Source organism: Herpailurus yagouaroundi, unplaced genomic scaffold, assembly GCF_014898765.1.
Source record: "Herpailurus yagouaroundi ecotype Mexico unplaced genomic scaffold, PumYag 160, whole genome shotgun sequence".
In the NCBI taxonomy this organism is placed as follows: domain Eukaryota; kingdom Metazoa; phylum Chordata; class Mammalia; order Carnivora; family Felidae; genus Herpailurus; species Herpailurus yagouaroundi.
Window position 1 is genome coordinate 38,426,904 of NW_024412401.1, and position 10,574 is coordinate 38,437,477.

General features: G+C 45.7%; 1 protein-coding gene and 1 long non-coding RNA gene across 3 annotated transcripts in view; one reads left to right on the top strand and one right to left on the bottom strand.

Annotated features, from left to right (window-relative positions):
- Nucleotides 1-10,574, top strand: part of LOC121034890 (uncharacterized) — a 131,034-nt gene that overhangs the window by 27,542 nt on the left and 92,918 nt on the right. The gene's annotated exons all lie outside the window — the stretch shown is intronic.
- The window catches only part of TNFSF8 (TNF superfamily member 8), a 28,358-nt gene that overhangs the window by 4,526 nt on the left and 13,258 nt on the right, over nucleotides 1-10,574 (bottom strand). The window lies entirely within an intron of this gene.

Genomic DNA, 10,574 nt, shown 5'->3' on the forward strand with positions numbered 1-10,574 from the left:
CATCACTCAGCCAGGCAGGGATGCTCACAATGATAAGACTGATAGTAATTACTGCTATCCTTCTTTTGAGAGTGCACCAGATACTGGTCTGTGTACTTTTATATATTTCTGCTGATGTAATTCTCAGAATAACTCTGCAAGATTGATCCCGATGCCCAGACATAGTCAATGATACAAGGTCAAGGAGGTTAGTGATAACGTTGAGATTTATCCCCATGTTTGATTCCAGAGACCAGGTTTCCTCCTCAAAATCATTTGCTGGACAGTGGCAATAAACACATTCTTGTGCTCAATTTTAAGAGGATATAGGATTAAAGAGATCTAAGCAGGAAGCCTGCTATCTGGAGTTTCCTTGGCAGGGGAAAATGACAGTGTTTATGTCATCTTGGTATTTAAGAAATACAAATATTTTTAATATATTCACTGGTGATGCTGGCTTAGCAGCTTCTTATTATAGAAACTATTTTATATGCAAAGAACCAAGTTATACATTTCCTGCAATGACTCATGAATTCAACGTACTCTGTGTAAATTCCTTCTTGTCTTTGGATCTTGGTTTCCCATCTATAAATCTGGGAGATCTAAGACCTGACACTGACCTCTTTTTGATGGTGTCTCTGGAGTGACCATTCATTCTGTCCATCAGAGACTAGATAGCCATGGGCTGGTTCAGTTGAAGCAGTCATACCCTGATGTGTTTGCTCCCTGGATCTCTGATTGGTATCTGTTGGGCTCACAATCTTTCAGGTTTCCCTCTCTGCCCCAGGCTTGAGGAAATCCCTTCTGGCCTCCTCATTTCCCCATGGAGCCTTGGAAAAGTTGAAAGTTAAGTGAAGAGTTCCCTCTGCTGTCTGAACAAGCTCACTGCCAACAGCAACTCCCGCTTACCCTCACCCCTGCCACATCACCACAACCCCCAGAAAAGCAGGGAACAGTTTTCATCCTTGTCTGCCCTCAACCCATAAAGATGCTCTGGCCCAAAGGTCTCCTTGGTGATGAGGACTGGTAGGCCAGCTGCCATTCTTTTGATCCCACCTCTTACCTGTTTCCACCACAGCCCACGCTCTTGAGGTGTTAGAATCAAAATTACAATGTGAGGCCTGCTTATTTTCTAATGAACTGTGAATGGTGTTAAGGGTCCCTCTGGCCAGTATGTGGAACATCAAGTCAGAAAAAGTTGCAGTGAGGCATACCTGACTGTGTCTCTTCTTTGCTTGAATCCCTTTCTGACTTTCCTGTGCCTGCAGGATCAGGGCCAAGATCTCCACAGGAGTTCGTGGTTCCTAGCATTCTGTCCCTACTGCATTTTCCAGTCTCACACCCCACCTTCCCTCTTTCCCTCAGACTCTCAATCCCAGTAGCAGTAGTAGACAAAATAACAGCTAGTACAAAATGAATGCTGGCTATTTTCCAGGTACTGTGCTAAGTGTGTTACATTCTGTCTTTCACTTACTTCTCGCCACCACCCCATGAGAAAGGTACTACAATGATTTCTGTCCCGCATACAAGGAAGCCAAGGCTTTAAAAGGTTAATGACTTGTTCACATTTGCACAGCTAGTCAGTGGTGGAGTGAGATTCAAACCTAGGCTGTCTGACTCTAACACCCAGGTAGATCGTTGATGACCGTACTGGTTAATTTGCCTCATCACCTGGAATCTCCCTTCACTGGAGTTTTACTCCTTATTTAATGCATAGCCTGGAAGTCATCTCTGACCTTCCCTGTTTGCCTATTTGCCTCCTCCATTAGACTGTGAACCCTCAGGGCAGAGACAGCTACTTATATATCCCCACTGCTCACCCCGAAGATGCTCTGTAAATGTTTGTTGAATTGAGTCATCTACTCTGTCCCTCTTACTTCCCTCCATGGATATCAGGTGAGTTCTGGCATGAGTGAGGTGAATGGGGATGCTTGGCTTGCTTTCCCCTTGGGGCTGGAATACCAACCTCATTCTCCCATAGTTCTTCAGGTGAGCTTAGATTAAATGGGAGGGTAGAGACTCATTAAGAGACTCATGCCCTGGGCTTGGGCTGAGGCCAACACACATCATGAGAATCAGCATTACAAAAACAGGCTCTGCTCATTGGTCAGAGGCCCCCTCACATCATGTCACTTGCGGTGGCATCTATCAGGGAAACTTCTGTAAACAAGTGGCTGGAGAAGTACAAGTCTGGGCTGGCCTCTCACACATGCACGTTCTGTTTTTCCTTTCCCCTTCAGTCTTTGTGTGTTTGGTTGGTTGACCTCAGCTGTAATTCTGAGAAACCCAAGGATGGAAAAAAAAACACACACACCTCATTCTGAAGCATTTGCATTTCCTGAAGTCAAAAGGCAAGGTGTAGTTTAGTTTTTCTTTATGAATCTTTTACATGGCTTCCAACAAAAGGAAAAACATAGGCAACCCTCTTCAAGATTGGCATTGCTGGAGCCACCTGAATAAGGGGACTGGGAACAGGACACTGGGGAAGCTGTTGGTGGAAGGGGATTTTGAATGTGGAGAGGAGCCCAGAGGAAGGCAGCTCTTGGCCTTTTACATCTGATAGGCTGTCAGCAGGAAGGCAGTGCAGCCTGCTCTGTGGGGGCCCAAGCACTAAGGCTCCATGTGGAAGTTTGAAGAGATGATGCACTTGGCTAACAACAAACACTGTCCTTGTCCCTATTTCTCAGATAAGGCTATGGGAAGACTTTCTCTAAAGACACACACATCACATTGTAAATCACAGGGCTGGTAGCTCAAATATGTGACCAGTTAGTGCTGTTCAAAGACATGTTGGGCTGATTTGAGGGTCATGAGTGTCTTGTCAAGAGCCAGATGGACATTTCATTGGTCACCAGCCATGTGTCACCTTATGAGTCCATGATATGACTTTCTGTTTTGATTATGAAGACAAGAAGGAGTGACTTACAAACAGGTGGTGTTACCTGTAGTGGGAACCCTGTGATATCCCTGGAATTTTGAATGCTGAGAGAACATACCACTGTTTCATTTATTTCCTAGATGAATGTGATGTCTGGAGGGGTTTCGTGTGAAGAACTGACCACTCGGGTCGGAGAAATGAGAATTGTCTCTAAGTCATGGCTGAGTTGATGGCCTGGGAGTTAGAATCTTGGAATTTCCTCTCTTTGGGCTCTACTGTCCTTAGCTAAGTGAAGAGCAGTATGGGTTTGATGATCTAGAAGGGCCCTTCTAGTTTATCCTTGCAAACTGTGTAGACTCTGCTATGCATGGTCAGGCTTGCTGCAGCAGGGAGAAATTCAGTCCCAGTTCTGGGTGTCTGTCTTTGTGGGCATGTTGCTCTACCCCATATAGGCAGCTATGTTCACACATTTAGATTTCCAAACACCGGTAGAACAGAACATTTCAGGTCTGGGTACAATCTTAAGTTATATACAGCCAGGATCTGTAAGGATTTGCATGGTTTGTAAAAATACAAGCTCCTTGAGAGGTCACTTGGTCCAGGCTTGGTAATCATACAATACATGTGTTCCCCAATGTCACTCCCATGGCACACTTGTCCTAGGTCACTCCATGAGTTAATTACAGAGGCATAACCAGAGCCTGAGCATCTTACTCCTTCTGTGGAGCATTCCCTCTTTCAAACAACTTAAGCTCTCTGTAAATTTTTCTGAAGACCAAGGCCTTTAGATGGGCAAGATTTATAAGCCCAAGCTTGGCCTCCTCCAGGATCATGGAATTTTTTGGACATTGTTTGGAAGCCTGGAGAGAAGTAAGTGCCAATGAAACCCTCTGGGCTAGTTTCACAGAAGACAGAGCTAGGGAGACAGAGATGTTGCTTAAGGTGGCTGAAAGGATCATGTTCTAGAAATCAGAATAATGGCAGCCTAAAGACTGGCCCACCCCCCCTCCCCTTGAGATCTCAAAATGTCAGACTTGAAAGGGCCATTTGGTGCCAACTTAACCAAGACCCTAGTTCTATGACTGGGGACATTGAACCCAGAGGAACTGAGGGTCTGGCCCAAGATGTCACCATAGATTAGTGGCAGAGCTGAGTCCAGAGCATGTCTCCTTACTCCTAGTCTAGGGCTATGTCCTCGGTTTATATGTCTTTCCATGGAAGAGTGAGGGTTAAATGTAGGAAGAAGTGGGTTTGCAGCCACTATACACACTGGACTAAAACTGAGGAAAAAGCTGGAGGTACTGGGAAAAGAGCACTGATGAGCTCCCTCTTGCAGAGGAATGCCAACAGGTGCCTTCCGGCCCATGTGCTGAACCCTGCCAAGCCATAAGTCAAAAGTCTTGAGGAGGCTTCCATCAAGATGTAACAAAGCCCAAGGTGGCAAAAGAAACCATGCCAACCATTCCAGCCAGATGGTATGTGGTCAGAGTGCCAGGCACCTTCCAGTTTGATATTAGGATGAGACAAACACAGTGCATCTCAAAAAGAGCATCTGGGCTCTAGTCAAGGCTTTTAACTGTCACCTTCCTTACTGACCCTCAGTTACTGCATCTGTAAAATCGGATGATAATAGTCAACCCCAATGGCTGTTGCAAAGATGCAATGAGGGTCAAGTGGCCAGTGCAGCATGTGGCTTAGAGGAGACATTCAGGAAATGGTAGTCCCTTCCTCCCCTACTCCCCTTTTCCTGGTTATAGTAGACAGCTTAGCAATGCCACTTAGCAGAGTGAGCTGGCTGATGAAATGCTCATTAAAGCAAAGCTCATGGCATTAGATGGTGGATTGAAGTTTCTCAACTATGTGCATAAATGTCTGAGACCATCTGACACTTCCAGAAAAGCGTGTAGAATGCTCCTTCCATCTGTTGAAAATATTTTAAGCCTTCCAAGAAGGAGAGGCATTATCTTAATGACTGCATCTACCATGTCCTGGTAGTCCCTCCATCTGGCGGAATATCCAGGGGGGGTCCCAACAGTGACATCTAGGGGAGAGTCTCTCCATTATCAGTACAATTTGGAATTGAAGTGGATCCTTAACCTATGGGTCATTTCAACTGGCTTTAACTTGACCATTTCCCTAATGCCACAAAGCCAACTAGTAGTGGAAAAGGTCCAAGATGGGTTATTTCTTAAACAGAGAACAACTAGATAACTCTGGATTTACAACATCATTTGGAGAATACTCATCCTGGCATGGCATGCTCTGTGTTAAGCCCATAAAGAGTGACCAGTAGACACAAACTGAGATCAAGCTGAAATCCATTTGAATTTCTTGACAGTTTTTTGGAATTTTGGTGTCTTTTTAATCCTGTGGCAGTATTTAAGCTAAACCTATCTGACTATCTGTGTGGGCTTCTTGGATTTCACTTAATTTAAATGCAGGTGGAATTGATGTTATTGAGGTGTATTTAGGAAGCATCTTTAAAATCTAGATTTTAAAAGGCAAGGTGAGAGGTGCCTAGGTGGCTCAATCAGTTGAGCCTCCGACTTTGGCTCAGGTCATGATCCCGCGGTCCGTGGGTTTGAGCCCTGTGTGAAGCTACATGCTGACAGCTCAGAGTGTGGATCCTGCTTCAGATTCTGTATCTCCTTTGCTCTCTGTCCCTCCTCTGCTCATGCCTGTCTGTCTCTCTTAAAAATAAACATTATAAAAAATATTTTTAAAGGCAAGGTGAATCTGAAGTCACATGGTGAATTCTGCTAACATTTCAAATAACTTTAAAAACACCTCCTAGCTATTCTAGATGCAGAAGTATGACAGCATACTTAGGAAGTTAGGAAGTTAGACAGCACACTTAGGAACCCAAACAGGGTTGGGTTCAAATTCTACCTCGACTACTTTACTAAGTTGTGTGGCTTTGCATAAGTTGTTCAGCTTCCTTGAATTCTCCTCAAAGTGAGAATAATTACAATCTCCCTTTAAGAATTGCTGGAAGGTCAGACGAGATAATGCATAGCCATGAGCTTCGCGTTCACCGCCCAAGGGATGCTAGGTGATGGTTGCCTCCCGTTCCCTGGTCGAGGGCTTGCGCTGCTGGACTTGTAGAAATTCAAGCCAGCACAGGTGGCATCCAGAGAGCTTGGATGGGCTATACCATCCAAGTCCTGCTTTTCCTCTCTCCTTCCTTACTTCCCTCTATCCCTCTTTCCTTCCTTTTCTCCTTCTCTGAAGTATTGGAAAGATGAGGATTTCCTCTAGATTTAGAGCCTTGTAATTTGTATGCACTAAATTCAAGTATAAATTTTAATATGTTTCTTAGTGATGTGAATATTTTCCCCTCTTCTCTCCTCTTGTTTCTACCCCTCTCCTCATCTCCCCTGGAACTCCTCTCCGCCCCCCCCCCCCGCTCCCTTTTCTTGGTGGGAGGAGGTAGAGATTACATGTAAGTTGCTTTAGCACTCTGGATTGCCTCTGCAGGATCCTATTCCACTTTATTCTGAGTGGCCCATTTTCTAGTTTATTTCTTGTAGACAGATTCCCGATCCCCGTTGTCTCTGCCTTGAGAAAAAGACAGTGTAAGAGTGGGTTTTGCGTGTGTTTAAAGTAAATGGAGGAGCAAATAAGATCTTTGAGGACTATGGCTATCTGAAAAGCAATTTGCCCCCTGAGCAGAAGTGCCCCATCTTGCTGTGAAAAGTTAAAACAAAACCAAACAAAAAGGTACACCACAACTGCTGAATTGGGCAATTGATAACCAGTTCAATCTATCTGATGGAAGTAAGGTCTCTGCTGTTTTCAGTCGTTCTGGGTGATGGGGGACGGTGCTGCTTCTCTACCTGCCTCTTTTGCTGCCAGTGTGGTGTCCTGGTGTGGCTGTGACCACCTGGATCACAGAGAGCCTTATGACATCAGGGACAGCTGGGGATCGGTGAGTAGCCAACTTCCGTGATTTGGTTTCATTGCCCCCAAATGGGAGGTTTTTATTGTTTCCGTGGGTGGGTTCACTAGGTAAAATTAAAGAGCCAAACTTACTTCATTTTTTTTTTAATGCCCACACTTTCTTTTTAGCAGAGGGAATGGGGAGGAGGGTAGTCTGCCAAGCCATGTAAAGTTGTAAGTTGTTAGAATGGTAAATAGTCAATTTGTCTAATTCCACGAATGTCACCCTCAAAGTAAAATCCATGCCAGGGTCAGGTCATTTGGCTCTCTCCCCTCACTCCTGATATTTTCGACAACAGGAAACTCCAGCTCCCAAGAGGGAAAGTGTGTTGCTTCAAGTCCCCGGACTGGAATGTGGGTATTCCAAAGCCCAACCCCGTTCTCTGTCTTTGCCCATCTCCACCTGGGGACAGGATTAAGGAGAGGGTATTCAGATGAGGGTGGGGAAGGCGCTAAAGGGGCTGTCAAGACCCACACGTGGTATATCCACTGTTTCCCCTTCCTCAGGGCCCCTAGGAACCTCTGGATATGAGGGGCCCATGACACTCACAGGAGAGTCCAACTTCTAACTGGAGGGTGTGGGGAGGGAAGGAATCCTCTGGGTCTCATATCATCTCAGCCACAAAGCTAGGGGTTCAATATGGCTTGTAGATTCCCTGTCATGGGCTCTGTATGTCCCCCACCACTCCAGAGCTCCATAACAAGAAAACAAACAGCTGTGGGAACAGGTGCCAAGGAAGCCATAGTGTTGGAAGGGAGCCCAACCTTAGAGAACTGGTAGGGGCACCGGAAGGAAGCACAGTGATGTTCTACTAAGCATCTGGCAATGTAATCCTGGGTAAGCAAAAGTGCAAGGTGAGGCAGCCTGGATTTTGAGGTCTTGCCCCACTCCTCACTAGCTGTGCAATCTTAGGCAAGTGAGTAAACTGCTCTGTGCTCCAGATTCCATCCCTATAAAACAGGCATAGTAACATCCTTGGGGCATGTTGTGAGGACCGCCTGGTGAGTGGTGAAACACTCAGCCCTGTGCTTGGCACAAGGTGGGTGCCCCATCAGTGTCCACTGTTTTCACTCTGCCAGAGCCTCCTATGTATGTAGTGTGGGAATAAAAGAAAAACTGGTTGAAAAGTTGTCTACACAATTTCTCTGGTGTGGAAAGAACTGTCACTTATATGTTGGGATATTGGGAAAGCCTGTGGCTGATACCAAGGTATCCAAAAACATTCTACAAAATAAAGGCAGAGTTTGTGAGGAGAAAAGGGGAGGGTGGAAGTGAAAACAGGAGGAAAAAACAGAAGGAAAGAAAGTTAGTACACAGGTGGTGGAGGGCTGAACCCCAGGGCGGGAAGCTGTCCCTTGAGAAATTCCCAGTGGCTGGAGTGGCAGAGGTCTTACGAGAACAGAGGGACCTAGTACTCAATGTGCATCATCTCTGTGATGGAAAGCACTGCCCCACCAACTTCTCTGTGTACCCTAAATGGTGTGGCAAACATAGTTATCCACAGAGGTGGGGTGCTGTTGGAACTGAAGGCAAAGGTGCCTGTGTTGTGATTTGGGCAAATATGCCACATTACATGAGCATGTGTGAGATTCAAAATGTGGCAGGAGCAGAAAATTGGAACAAGAAATGAGAAAAAGCCCAGAAGCCCAGGGCTCTCCCTAGAGCCCTACCTTGGTTCCTCACCCTAGTGAGATGGGACAGAGTAATTTTATTTGGGGATGAAAGAACAGAGTGGACTCTGTGTCCAAAGGACATAGGCCCAGCCAGGGGACAGACAAGGGTCGTGTTTGCTGTCCCATGTCACCCTCTTGGTGGCTCTGTGTGTGGCTTCTTATTAACTATTTTCTAGGTGAGAGGAGAAGGATGTGGGGCAAGGCTCTCCTCCCTGTGCTATTCCTGGCCCACAGGAATGGGGCTTCCTGCTGAACCCCCAGAATGGTCCACTGTGTCCTAAGCACAGTGGAATCAGTGTGAGCTGGAACGCTGCTAGTGACCAATCTCCTGACTGGAATGGGAAGCTTGTGTTGGGACTCAGAAATCCCTTCATTACAAAGAGGCTTGATTTCCTGTGGTTAATCTGCAGCTAAGTGTCACTGTGTGTTAAGGTACCTTAGCCCTGCTTCCTAGGCTCTGGGCTGCTGCTGGTTTCCTGCTCATGATGTATGATTTGCATTAGCCGGCAGGGGGCATTCTGGAAAGTGTCTAGCTTCTGCCGTTGTCCACCCCAGTGACAAACCACATGCTACCTCTGGAGCTTCCTTCTAGGGGTTTCTGGGAGATGGCTCCCCCCCTGCTGGATGTCTTGCAATGGCTTTTCAAAAGGAGAAAAGTGCTGCTTGTGTCTGTTTAAGAGGGGCTTATTGGGGAAAGGAGGTTGTGGCTACAGATTTCCTCAAGATTATTGTTAGACTTTTTTCTTCTTCTATATTTACATACTGAATCAAAGCATGATGAAGTGTCAAAGCTGGAACGACCCGTTCATTTCATTTTAGCACATAGATACACAGAGATACATACATTTTAGCACACAGATGCCCAGAGATACACAGAGTGCTGGGATGAAAATCAGTTCTGGAGCCCAAGTAATATGCTTTCCACCTCACCCTACTACTGTGTCTACAGTTTGCCAAGTGAAGAGAAATGTAGATGTGCATTATAAATAGGAGACAGCCAGAGACTACACATAGCTGGTCACTAACATTTCATGGCCAAAGCACATCATACAGGGAACACAGAAGAGTCCTGGATTCTGATCCCTGCTCTGCCATCAGCTCCTTGGATGACCTTAAGTGAGTCACCTTGATGGCTTGGACCTCAGATTCTCACCTGCAATATAGAAATAACAACCCCCGTGTGGTTTGCTCACAGGAGTGAGGCTAAATCAATCCAGGGGAGGCATGGGAAGATCCTTAACAAAAGTTTCATAGCCCTGGTGGGGATTATTATTATCATTTCTAAAATCTGGGTGCAGAAATATGGAATTGTCAGCTGAGGGTGGTTCTGGATTAGTGTATATTCTGACACAGTGATGGCCAAGATAAGGGATTTGATAAGTGACCTAGTTCATGGCTCCCACAATTTTGTGTTTCATAGACCAAAGAATATTACCCCCAAATGAAAATTCAGTGACCAATGTAGAGTAGACAGCTTTTGATTTTGTCTATTGTGCCCACTAAAACAAAACAAAATAACTCAACTTGCATCCATATCAGCTTCGTATTGTATAAGAAAGAACATTTTAATGCTTTAGGGAAGGATGTACTCTTAGAGAAAATAGTGCCCCTTACATTAAAAATAGTTGGCTATGAGAAAAAGGGGCTACCTTGTCCTTCTTCTTCCTATTTCACTCTGGACTGGTGAAAAACATCATAGGGACAAAACCAGCAGTTAGAGCCCCCTGTGCTTGGCAAACCCATGATGGGCAGTGCTCTACAGGTGCAGAAACCAAGATCCAGAATGGCTGAGGTCCCATTGCCTAATCAATACTATCCTCATCATTGAAGTATGTTCCTGTTACAGATGACTTCTCTCTCTCAAGAAATGAGAAGTTCTGGGGTGCCTGGGTGGCGCAGTCGGTTAAGCGTCCGACTTCAGCCAGGTCACGATCTTGCGGTCCGTGAGTTTGAGCCCCGCGTCAGGCTCTGGGCTGATGGCTCAGAGCCTGGAGCCTGTTTCCGATTCTGTGTCTCCCTCTCTCTCTGCCCCTCCCCCGTTCATGCTCTGTCTCTCTCTGTCCCAAAAATAAATAAACGTTGAAAAAAAAATTTAAAAAAAAAA